Raw genomic sequence first — 12,520 nt, 5'->3', positions numbered from 1 at the left:
GGCAGTATTGTAGGAATTAAGGGTGGGGTGGGTTTTGCTGTGCTGCACCCTGTGGTATTATGTGGAGAAAAAGTGTGTCAGGAAGCACGGAAGAAGCAGCCAAAAAAGAGACAGCCAATGTCTCTTCAGACAAACTCATAACTCTATTTTTACCACATCCTGCTGTGAGAAATGAACACTGAAAGTGATTATTGAAGAAAAAAGGTAAAATAATGCCTAGAAGGTAGAGGGAGGAGGATGCTTCTGCACCCTAGCTGATGTCTGCGATGTCTCTTTCCTCCATCCAGTCCTATTAATCTACTTTTGCTGCCCAGAGGGATGAAATATTGGCATCAAAAAGCCATCCTCGCTTTCAGTGCCCGGCAGTCACAGGTCTGACAGGACGGAGTGGCCCGGTGCTGTGCAGGCTCCGTGTATGCCCTGATGAGGCACAGTCTCTGCCCGCGGCCTCACAGCATCTCCAGCGTTCGGAACCCGCTCCCGCGGCGCGGCCAGTGCGGCCGCTGGGCGCTGGATGTGGGGAGGACCGCATCGCTCTGGATTAGCGGGAGGATCGCGCTAATCCGTGCCTGGATCCCCATCCCCGCGCTAGCCGGCAGACGCGGGCTCAGCGGTCCCTCGGGGAGCTGCAGCCGCGGGGCCCCGGGCGGGAGCGGGGCGGGCTGCGCGTCCCCGCCTGACCCCGCGCCGGGCGCGGCCGGGGGGCGCTGGTCGGGGCGGGCCGGCGGCGGGGGCGGCGCGGCGGCTGCGACAGCGACACCGACAAACGACAGCGACAGCGGCCCCGCCTGCGCCGGCGGGGGGAGCGGCGGTCGCCCCGGGGTGGCGGCAGCCCCGCGGCGGGAGCCCCGCACACCCACCACTCCCGCGGCGGGAGGAGCGCGGCTGACGCGGCAGGGAGGAGGGAGCGGCAACTCGGGCGGCCGGGCGCACGGACGGACGGACGGACGGACGGACACTCCCGGCCCGCCCCAGGCAGCGGAGGGACGGGAGGAGGCAGGTACGCGGGGTCCGGCCTGCCAGGGATCCGTGCCCCCTCCGACAGGCGTGGGAGGGAGGAGCCGTCCGGAGCCGCGGAGGTTGGGCGGACGCGGGGAAACGGGACACGGGGACGTTTTGTTTCCCTTTTATTGCAGCCTGAAAATGCCTGCGTGCTCTGCCGGCACCTCCGGCGTTCCCGTGGAGTGTGTTCGGTGTGGCCCCCGCGGGCGGGCTCCGGCAGAGAGAGGGACGGGGGAACTGAAAGTGCTCCCGGAGGAAGGCGCTGCTCCGCGTGGGCGTGCGGTTCCAGGGGCAGGGATCCATTTACGGACACGGGGCAAAGTGCTCACAGACGAATAAACAAACAAACACGGAGAAACTTCTGCTTTTTTCCCCCCTTCTCCTCCCCCCGCCTCTTCCCAGCCGGTATAATTTTAGATGTTATATTTCCAAAGAAGTTGCAAAGTCATTTAGCGGTTTACGTTCTGCTCTCCTCTTTTTACTTTTTTTTTATTCCCACCCTTCTCCAGCAGTGTGACTTGCTCCTGCGACTACTCTTGCCCTAATGTTTTTATGGATTACTGCATGTATGTGTAGTTTTACTTATTATGCTTTATTTTGCACGGCTGGCTGGGTGTGTGGGAGGGCTTGATTTCTGGATTGCAACCACAGGCACCACCAAACTTCATTTCAGTTCCACTACTTAATTCCACAAAGACAGTTATGCTTCAGACATTTTAGACGTGAAGGTTGGCTTGGCAGTTACATTTAGAGCAGGTGAAGGAGCCCTTTTTCTGACAGCCCTTGTCCTGTGCCCCGTAGGATGAAAACATGCTGTCTCGCTTCGCTTTGTGCCTTGCAGAGCATAAGCAGTGATCGCAGTGCACTGAGGTTCCTCTTTCTAGTGCTCTCTGTGCCAGACAGGCAAGGGCTGGAATTGCCTCTTTAACTCTTGAAACACTTTCAGTATGAGAGAAGGTTGGAGGCAGAGAGAGAATTAAAATATGTTCTCTTCCTGAACAGGAGTTGCAAAGTATTGGTACTGCCTGCACAGATCTTTTACAGGAAGGTAAAATTCTGACCCAGACTTGAAGGATTTGCATTACGGGGAGAACTGGTTGAGCTTGAAAGAGTATCCCATAACATTCACCTGCATGACTTGGTATTTGCAGGATGTCTTTGGTTCAGTGCTTTCGTGAGCATTGGTCAGAGCTCTTTGGCTTCCCCTTGCCAACACTTACGTGCTCCTGCAAAGCTCTTTTTTGATCTGAATTCTGCCAGGCTCTTTCCCCTAATTTTTGAGAGTGTATGAAGAGCAGGAATATGCACTAGTTGGCAGCAAAATCAGTTAGTGATTTCTCTTTTTCTCTAGTAAGTGCCACAGTCCCTTTGTTACATGCCCTGAGCATTGAAATAGAATTTACATTTATACTGGACACTCAAAATAGGTGTTGGCAGCCCTTTCATTTAATTTCTTTCATGCTAATTTAATAAATTCAAGACCTATTGTAATCTTAAAAGAGGATTAAACATTTCCTGAGGGAAGGAGAGTTATTTGAACTGGTGTATACATGGGCTGCATCCAGAGTGCTGCAAGACTTGCAATTCATTGGTTATACTGTTCTGAGCAGATCTTCATTCTGATAATCAGCAACTCAGGAGTTGTTGCTGTTTACTATTGCTATCTGCGTTCTCATTCTCTAGGGACAGGTATCTTTCTAGGAAGCCTGACAAAGCTGGATGTTCAAGTCTCATTGAACAGAAGTCTTCAAAAGACCTGCGAGGGGGGGACATTAGTTGGGCAGTTCTTGGCCCACTCTGCTTATAAAAGAATGCATTGCAGGGAGCTTGTAGTTGAAGTTTTAAGATGTGGGCACTTTAAAATTACTACTCTCTTCATTTTTTGACTTGTTTAAAGTCAACCCACTAGTAGGTGGATAATTTGACTGTAATGGCATGTGTTTAAAATAGTGATTGCTGATTTTTAATATGCAGAATTGCTTCAGCCTACCTAGCTGGAATAGCTGTAAGCCTCCAAAGCTGACCTGACCCAGCAACAAGATATTTCAATAGGGTATGCTGAGGGCCAAAAGTAAAGTATATTAAATAAAATGTCCTAGGTATTAGCAAATAAAAATAGATGCAAAGCATCTCTTGTCTCTCCTGGGATCTAGGGTTTATCATGGAAATCATCTGTCAATCTATAATGCCATGCATGCTAATTGCAAGTTCATGTTAATCATCACTCTCTAAGAGGGTATGTCAAATCTTATTTTCCATCCCATCCATACGGGATAAGCTTCTAATAAACTGTGATTCTTCAGCCACATCCACACATCAGTTCTCTCCTGGGTTATCCTGCCTATATCTCAGATAATTTTCCAGATGGTTTCAGTTTTATAATTTCCATACAAATACTGGGTGTTTTTTGTCACACAGCTACAAACTCTTTTATACACAAATGCCCTTCATTTCTGTGTGGAAGTAGAGCTCAGATTACACATACTTGCAGTTGCAAATGAACTTTTTGTTTTGGTTGTCTAATTTGTCATTTAGAAAAATGTTATTTCAAAGGAGTGTGCACTTCCCAAAAGGAAAGGCACTGTTGGTTTGTTTTGTGACTTTGTTTTTGGACATCCCTAAGTCACTGAAGGCTTATTCTGCTATGATTTTTTTTTCTCTAGACCAAGGAACTAGAAACTAGCATAAATAATGTATGTATTTATATAGACTGAGATGTAGTAAAGCAATATGTCATTTTTATTTGAATCTAGTGCTATAAGTGTTCATTTTGAAGGATTCACTTTGTTCTAGTTTAAGTAGTATCCATATGCTAGAATATCCTGCAGAACAAACACTTACGCTTTCCCAAAGTGGAACTGAAGGGCTCAGCATACTGCAAGAACATCTTAAAATGTGTTATTTACATTTCTGCTTGTATTCCTAGTTCTCAAAAGAATTTATTCCCCCAAGTCTTCCAAACACTTAACACTGTGTCCGCCTCACTCTGGAAGTGTCTTAGTGGTATTGGATCTCCCTCTTTAAGCAAAGTTTTTAAGCGCCTTATCTAGAGCTGCTGCAGCTGAGCATCAAAGCCCTTAGGAGATGAGGAAACTAGGGCACCTGGCAAGCACCTTGTAAACACACACCCTGATGGGACTGGCTGTGTCTCGAAATGCAGTTGCATAGGCTTCCTTTTTAAGGAAGAACAACCAGCACTCATGCACCTTTCCCTGAGAGATCCTGGTGATGGAACTTGTCTAAAGAGTAGGCTGTATTTTGGTAGTTGCAATCTGGGCTCCTGATCCATGTGCCCAAGGGGTTCAAGCCCACATGTTCTCCCACTTCTGTAGTTGTTGAATAGGCTGAAGGAAGCAAGTGGGAAGGGATGTTTCTTTCCTTATGTTCAACCTGGGTCATCTTGTGGAAGATGCAGCAAGTTGCCTGAGGCTGACATGACGGAGCACCAGAACCTGACTGATTCTGTTGCAGAAGTTTGTGCATTCCACTGGGAGGAGGGCTGGGGTCTAGTGGTTGGTTGCTGATGATGAAACTGCTATCAGAGGTGAGCATTTCTGTGACATCCTCTATGTTTCAAGAGAGGATCAACACTTGGCTAATTGCTCTAGGGCCTGGGAGAAGAATGGGCTCAGAGGTCTGCAGTGGAGGGTGGCAGATTTTGTAGTCCCAGTTTACAAGTTTAAGCCCTCAAGCTGAAGTGGAGAAAGTATCCAGTGTTTCATATGAGAAAGCCCTATTTCCATTGCAGGAATATCCTTCCTGGCCCTCCTCTCTTGCATAGTGTACCTGTATGGCGACAGATGTCAACTTGCCAGTTTTGTATTATGTAGGTTTTTAGGTGTTGTTTAAGTGATCCACAGATTTGCGTGTGGTGACCTGACCTTAACTCAGTTTCCTCACTCAGTTCTGTGCTGAGTCTTCCTCCCTAACCTTTAGCAAGGAGGAAGTAAGGTTGTATCTTCATGGGATCTTTTCGCTGGGGTTTCTCAGACATCCTGCAAACAACATCTTATGAGGAGGGAACTTCCTAATGCCCTCATATTTGAAATGCTTTGCTTTGCAACTACAGTCTTTCTTTGTTTTAGGGCAGGAAAGCACCTGGTTGAAGGGGGAGTTTGGATAAGCAAGACTGATGTCTAAATTTATTTCAAAGCTCCTTTATTCCAAGAGATGTAGCGTCTTATTTCTTGGCAGTCTTGTTTGAAACTGTGAGGGCAACTGGCAAGTGCTAGTGCTAAGTGCCTTGCCAAATACTATTGCAAAATGCTGCCAGTGAAGAAGTTGCATAACTTTACAGACCGTTATGTTTCGCTTGGAGTAAACCAAAAGGGTAGTGGCTTCTAAGCCTTCATTTCTGCTGAGGAGCAGAACTGATGTGTTTCCATCAGCTTATAAAGCACCAACCTGCTGCTTTGCTGCTGCCATCTCTTCCAGTTCTTGCAATCAATTTTCCTTCAATGGGACTTCTCTGTCTCTTGTTTACTATTGTGAGATAACTGAGGAAACAGAACTATTTAAAGTATCTTGACTGTATGGTTAATTGCAAAAGATTTTGGTACAGGCATCAGAAAAAGGAAAGCTTTGCCTCTGATTCTGGACCCAGTATTGCTACTGTAGCAGGTGCATCAGAATAAATTCGCAGTGTGCCACAGAGTTATACCTCATATTTCAGTGTTTATTGAACATCTGTGGAACTAAAGTAATTCCCAGGTATTTGTATTTATCAATATAATGTAGGATGCAAAATTCGGTACCTAAATATATACAAACTGTGTTCCAATTTTATGAGAACTCCTGAAACTTTTCTCTTTGCAGTTAAAGCAAGGCAGCAGTTGGAAAAATAGTTCTATTTTTCAGAAACTCTTGATGGCTATTTCAGGCCTTTACATCATTAATCTGTGCTCAAATTGATATTTTATTGAGAAAATGTGAGTGTTTGGGGACTTGTGAGGATTGTTTTCCTGTCATGTGGCATAAAAAAGTGCATTACAGTGAAATTTCTGGATTCAGCTAGGAGAATAAGCTGAAAGGGTAAGTGCTGCTTAGGGCTAAACATCTTTAATCATGCTGTTATTCCAGTTAGAAGGAACCTTGGGAGGTGACGAGTCCAACCTCCTCTTTGAAAGAGTGTCAGCCCTGAGTCCAGGCAGAGCTGCTCATGGCTTTGTCTGGCTCAGTTTTGAAAGCCTCACAAAGACAGAGGCTCCACAGCCCTGCTGTGCAACCTGCCCTTGTGGTTAGTTGTCCTGGTGGGATTTTCCCTTCTCTTGCAATGCAGTGTAGCAGAGAGTCTGTGTCTGTCTTGGTAACCTTCTTTCAGACCCTGGGAGGCTGCTGTTAATGTGCCCCTCAAGCTTCTTCTTCTCAGGGCTGAGTCCAGTTGCCTCCAACTCATCTCCTATAGCATGTGCTGCAGCCTGTGGCTGTCTGTCTTCTGGCCTCTTCCATGCTCTGTGTAGTTTCTGCTTTAGAGCAGGACTGTTGGATAGATGTATCTATGTGGAAGTGTTCTCAATCTGCAGGACTCTGAACGACTGTGTATTTATATTGCAATAATTTAGGTTTAGACTTTTTTTCCTGTTTAGCATCTTAGTGTTAGATATTTATGAACTGGGATCACTATCAAGCCCTAAAATATGTTTCATACTAAGTTTAGTAAATAAGTAAGGACTGACCATTCAGAAAATGAATGCTTTTACTCAAACACAGTGAAATGTCTACTTTATGGTATGTGTTTTGCTTTAATGCTGGAAAGAACATAGAACAAGGACAGGAGGTAATTAAAGAAAAAAAATAGCTCTTGTACTCCCTTTGGATGGGACTTAACCATACTTTGCAAAAGCAAAGTGCATTAAGTCTACAGGTTTGGAATGCTACCAAGAATTACAAACCAGAGACAACTTAGGACAGTTCAGAAATAAAAGCTACCTGACAAAAATACCCCAACTGTCAAATGCCTTGAAGACAAATGCATCAAAAAACTTGAAGACTTCTGCTTCTTTGCTGCCATAGTAGTGGTACATCTTGAATATGTCAAGGGAGGGAAAGGGGAAAAAAAAAGCTATGTTGTCATAAAAGGTAAGTAAAAAAAGCATATAGCAATGAAGAGTATATAGCAAAGTTTTATGAGAGGTAAGAAGTGAAACAGAAGGGGGTTATCTGGAGTCACAGTAGATGCTGACAGCCTAGAATCCAATTTGCTGTCTGATTATTTTATTTTTTTTCAAATACTTTTTCATTTAAGTGTTTCATTTGAGTAATGAACATAATGGTGTTAATTTAATCTTCTAGTACTCACAATAAATTTTTTGTAAATAACTAACTTATCTTTATCAATTGCTCTTTAAAAGGGGTCCTGGATTTTTCAGACTAGCATGGAAATGGTTAAGCAGCATTTTCATATTAAAGCATATAAATTTCACCCTCCTAAATCAGCCCTTGGTAAGAGAATATCTGGTGTCTTTGGAATTGTTGAGACTAACAAGTCTTTCTTGCCATCCTTCTGTTTTCAGACCCCTGGTAGAAAGCATGTGGGGTTTCCCTGTCAGGGAACCACAAAACTGTCCCTTGGTTGTGTCCCTTGAAAATGTCATATTTGCAGCCGTAGCAGAAGACCTGAGCAATTACATTGCTCTAGTGAGAGAGCAGGGCCACTGTGCTCCAAAATTTTCAACTGTCTTGGTGTAAAGTGTTGGTATCAAGATTGAACTGTGCTGTTTCCAGTGAGGTTTTACATCTAGTGTAGGTGTCCACACACATCATGTGTAACTCTAAAGGCATATGCCAGATAGATGAGTTTAACTTCACTTTTCTTCAGAATTTTTTGAAGGTTGGCTGCCTCTTTGGTGCTCCTTTCATGTTAACTAATATGTTATGTTGTGGATGAATAGGATTCTTTATAGAATTATCTAAAACCAGGCACTGATTTATTTGAAAACAAAGGGTTTCTTTAGAGCTAAGTTTAAGCTGGCATTGCCATGAATCCTAGAATTATTCTACATTTAAATGAGAGAACAGTGATGCATTTGTCCTTGGGCTTTGAACAGCACAGAGCTGTTGACCAGAGACTTGGAGACCGCTGAGCAAATCTGTTTAGGTTCATTTGCTGGAGTTTCCAAGCCTACTTTTCTCTCCTTACACAGATGATGAGAGGCAAAGCTAAAAAGACACTAGAAGTTGCACTGATCAATTTGTTCAGAGGTAGACAAATTTTTCAGTGGCATCCAATTAAAGATATGTATAAAAACCTGCTGTGTAGTGATCTGAACAGGAACTTTTCCATTTTGCTTTGGGGTGTGTGGGGTCTAGAGCATAGCAGCTAAACAATACCTCACTTGTTTATAGAAAACCTTGGGAAGAAGGTGTGAGAAAGAAGGAAATATTTACAGTAGTTTTATACCCAATTAAAATCAGAAGGCAGAGTGAAAAGGGAAGAGTTCATCTATGGTCCAAGCCAATTAAAAGTAAATTTTGCTGCTTTGAGATATTAATTTGCACATCCAAGGCAATGTAAATTTAGACTAGAAGCTTGACTTGACCTCATCCATTCAGATGAACTTCAAATTTATGATCATTTGGTTTTGGTCATAGCATCTGGGTGTTTAAGAACATTTTGTGTGAATTGACATTAGAAATTCATAAACTGCCTGAAAATGTTAAACTTGTGGAGTACTTCACCAGAATGTGTAAATAATGCCTTTCTCACAAACACAGCTCTGCAACACGAGCTGGCTCAGATCCTCAGTTAAGATACTCTTATGTTTGGTGCCCTCAGCCATTTTTCCCATTGTTTAATTATGTGGGAATAAACCCAGAGTTGTGTAGCTTCTCACATGTATTAAAAGGTATATCAAATTTCTGTACAAACATTTTAATTGTATTTGTTGATACTAGTTGGAGTTGTTTGTGGGTTTTTTTACACTATAATGTGTGTTTACTTATAAAGAATTGAACTAGAGGTAGAAGGAGAACTCTTGTAACACTTATGGGGTTTTATACTCAGAAATGAAACCGCGAACTTGTCAGTGTGTGCAAAAATCACTTTCCTGTTTTACATAGGAGCATCACTTGAAGTGACCTGAAAGAAATTTTATCGTCAGCCGCTCAGTCAAATCCCAGATAATTATTCAGGGAACCATGTTGGATCCGTGATGTGCACAGATTAAGAAACAAAACAGCCCTTGACAAGGAATCTGAAGGGGATGAATATTTCAGAAGCTACAGAGCATAAAGAACAGAGGATGGCCTTGCAGCTCAGAATCTAAACAGGCACACACAGAGACATGTGCACAATCTGACACTTCTTTAGGAAAAGAAAGTTGATGGAATGAAAATATGTTGATATTAGGAACTGGCAAGGAGAAACCAGAACATTCTTTGTCTTGGTTACTGCTCTATTACTCGGCCACTGGAAAAGATTGATGGCTTGCTTGCTTGGCCCTTTGGTTTAGTTCTGCTGTTTTAATTTAGGAGTCAGAAAGTCTCCAGACATAGGTCCTCATTTAAGGAAAAGAAAGAAAAATAAGATAGGTTATTAACAAGGTTATTTTAAAGCAAAAGCAGTTGAAATATTAAAATAGTGTGATGGTTTGTTACAGTTTATTTACAGATTACCAAAGATTTCCATATGCCACATCAGATGTCATTTAAAGTGGTCAATATGTTGTCTTGAACCAGTCAGTGCCTGGTGCCTAGACACTTCATGCTGGCACTCCAGTCATGCTTGCTGCTGCAAAGCATTTAGATCAATCTAACAGCTGAGGAAAGCAATGTTGTTCTGGTCTGCAACAGCTGACATGTTCTGGCTTCATCTCTGCCATATGGAGGCCACTGCTGGTCCCTGGATTCCTCTGGTTTGACTTAGGGCAAGTCTCTGTTACTGTATTAGTTCATTTTGGGAGCCTGCTTTTGGAGTACATCCCTCCCTGTTCCCTTTGCTGGATGATCTTAGGGAACATAAGCTGGATTCCCTTCAGATGAAGTAAGACTGGAAGATGTTCTTCAGGAGTGCTTTTAGCACCTACTGATCACGAGTGGGTGTCCTGCCCACAGGACCACACTGGAGATGGGTTGGAGCAAAACATACTCATCCTGCCGTGCCAACACAGGTCATGTGAGTGCAGCATCTTCAGCACCAACTGTTTTTCTCTCTGTGGCTATGCTTTTCTTGCACTGCATTACTTGCTAAGGCAGATACTGGAAAATAATTACAGCAAGGGCAGATTCAAGCAGCTGGAGCCTGCTTTTTCTCTTGACTTCAGATGCAGCCTCATTAGTTGTTTCTCATGAAAGCATAGCACACCTCTGAAATGACTCTCCCTGCAAATGGCAGCCTCATTTTTCATCTTTTTCTGAGTTTCCTCTCTGGCACTTGACATCCCTCGATGCTTCTCCTCTCCATGCTTTCAAACCACTTTTCCTTCCTCTTACTTCTGGTTTGCCACCATTGCTTTCCTAAAACATTGCTCCCAGCTGTAAGGTCTCAGTCTCAAGGTCTCTGCCCCAGAGATGCAACCTGTCTTTTATGAAGCTGTTTTTAAAGTTCTTTCCCGGTGAAATATTTTCCAGTGCTTCACCACCCTTCAAGTATTTTTTCAGTGTTGTCTCCCTTCCTCCATTGTTTAACCTGAACCTTTTCTATGCTCATTTTAAGCTCATTAGGACTTGTCATATCCATAGCTGACCTAAGAGACAATTCCCTTCTCTTCAAAGCAATCTTCCAATGTAACAGCTATCTCTTAAGTGGATTCCCCCCTACCCCCCTCCCTCTACTAATAACTAGTTTGTCCAGCCCACTTCCCCCTACATCTCATTTTCTAGATTAGTTTGCATTCTCATTTCTGTTCCCTAGACCCTCTCAGGTAGGCCCACTTCTTTCATGGACATTGTGCTGGTTTGAAGGTGAACCAGCAGGGGAAATGAACTCACCACGAGAGAGATTATAAGTCAGACCTAAAATTTAATAATAATATTACAATAACAACACTGATACACAAGGGAAATTGCTTTCAACTCACAATACCCCAGCAGTATAACCCAGTGTCCTGGGGCACAAACCCAAGGGGGTTTGTTTGCCCTTGTGCTGAGACCCCTGTTGCTCCCCCAAGTCCAGAGCAAAAGGAAAAGAAAAAACCTGTTGGTGCAGGCGAGGGCTGTGGTCTGGGCGAGAGCGGTGATCTCCTGCTGTCGAGGTCCTGCTGCTGCTCTGGATCCGACGAGAAGGCCTGAGGTCTTCTTACCCACCACTTATGTACCCTCAGGGAGCACTCAGTCCCTCCCCCTGGGCGGGGACTCACACAATGGGTGATTAACTCTGGGAGCCAGGGGTTGTTGAGCTGTTGATGGCCCATTAGCAGCTCCGCCCCCCTCAGGCTGGGTGTGAAGTGATAATGGCTCCCTGGGCAGCTGCTGCTAATGGCCCATTGTCCTTGGGGAATGAATAGAGGGGGTGGAATACACAGGTTTGATCACCACCACACAGGGTTAGCTGGTCCCTCCAGCTGAACTAGGACAACATTCAGACACAAATAGAGTGAAGTAGAGGGATTTTTTTTTTAAATTTGCAGATTATGGACAGGCTTTCCACTCCCAACACTTTTGTTTTATATCTCATGGTGATGTTTGTCTTTCTTAGAACAGCATGACATTTGTCTCCTGTGACCTGCTGTAGTCTGAGGCCTTGTTGTTTCCTATCCTGTCTTTCTGTATTAGGTGTTGCCTGCCTGTGGGCAGTATCTTGTACATAACCTGCTACATTTCAGTGCATCCTTCCAGATCACTGCTCCATCCTAACCTTTGTTCCTCACATCCAGAACTAATATTTATTCTTCCTACATCTGTAGCCTGGTTGTTAAAATATCTCGAGGTGGTTTCAAAGACTTTCTAAAGGGAAGATGTGACATTTGTGGTTTCTCTCCTTGTTTATCTGGAAGGCTGTCAGAGGAAGTTAGCAATGTGATCTAACAAATCTCTTTTGGCTACTACATAAGATAATCTTACAGGTGCTGCTAATTGATCCATTTGGGATTGTTTTCCCCAGGAATCTGAAGCTAAACTGACTCACTGAGTCTTTAATACCCTTACCTGTTGTTTTGTGTTGCTTTGGTTTGTTTTACCTGTTTTTTTTCCACATATGCACACACTTCCATTCACATTCTCTCTCTCCCTTTCCCCTTGAAGTCTTACCTGCCATTGATATTATTTATGCTAATAACTGTTTGCATTTGCTCCTTTTGGTGAAAACTGATGTCCTAAACATGATAGCCTTCTGGATGTCATCTCTCATCAGCTTCACTCTGTGTTGTCTAGAACAGCAAGGTTTTTCTTGCTCTTAAGCTATAAAATATTGTTAATAAGGATTTCTTTTTGTTGCTAACCTGTTTTTTTTCCCAGTATAATTCTAACTTAACCATGCCTATTCTCATAACTATGTAGTTCTTATTGCTAGCAATTTGGACATGTTTTCACATTATGTGTCTGTCTTGACAAATAAATCTTGTACTACTTCTGCTGTGAGGGG

At 43.7% G+C, this 12,520-nt stretch overlaps 1 protein-coding gene across 1 annotated transcript in view; it reads left to right on the top strand.

Annotated features, from left to right (window-relative positions):
• Window positions 1–772: 772 nt before the first annotated feature.
• SGK3 (serum/glucocorticoid regulated kinase family member 3) overlaps window positions 773–12,520 on the top strand; it is a 59,751-nt gene continuing 48,003 nt past the window's right edge. The window contains exon 1 of the mRNA XM_071554415.1: window positions 773–1,000. The gene's annotated coding sequence lies outside the window, so the exon portion shown is untranslated. The remainder of the gene's footprint in view (window positions 1,001–12,520) is intronic.

Source organism: Pithys albifrons, chromosome 4, assembly GCF_047495875.1.
Source record: "Pithys albifrons albifrons isolate INPA30051 chromosome 4, PitAlb_v1, whole genome shotgun sequence".
NCBI lineage: Eukaryota > Metazoa > Chordata > Aves > Passeriformes > Thamnophilidae > Pithys > Pithys albifrons.
This window is presented reverse-complemented; position numbering and strand designations above follow the sequence as displayed.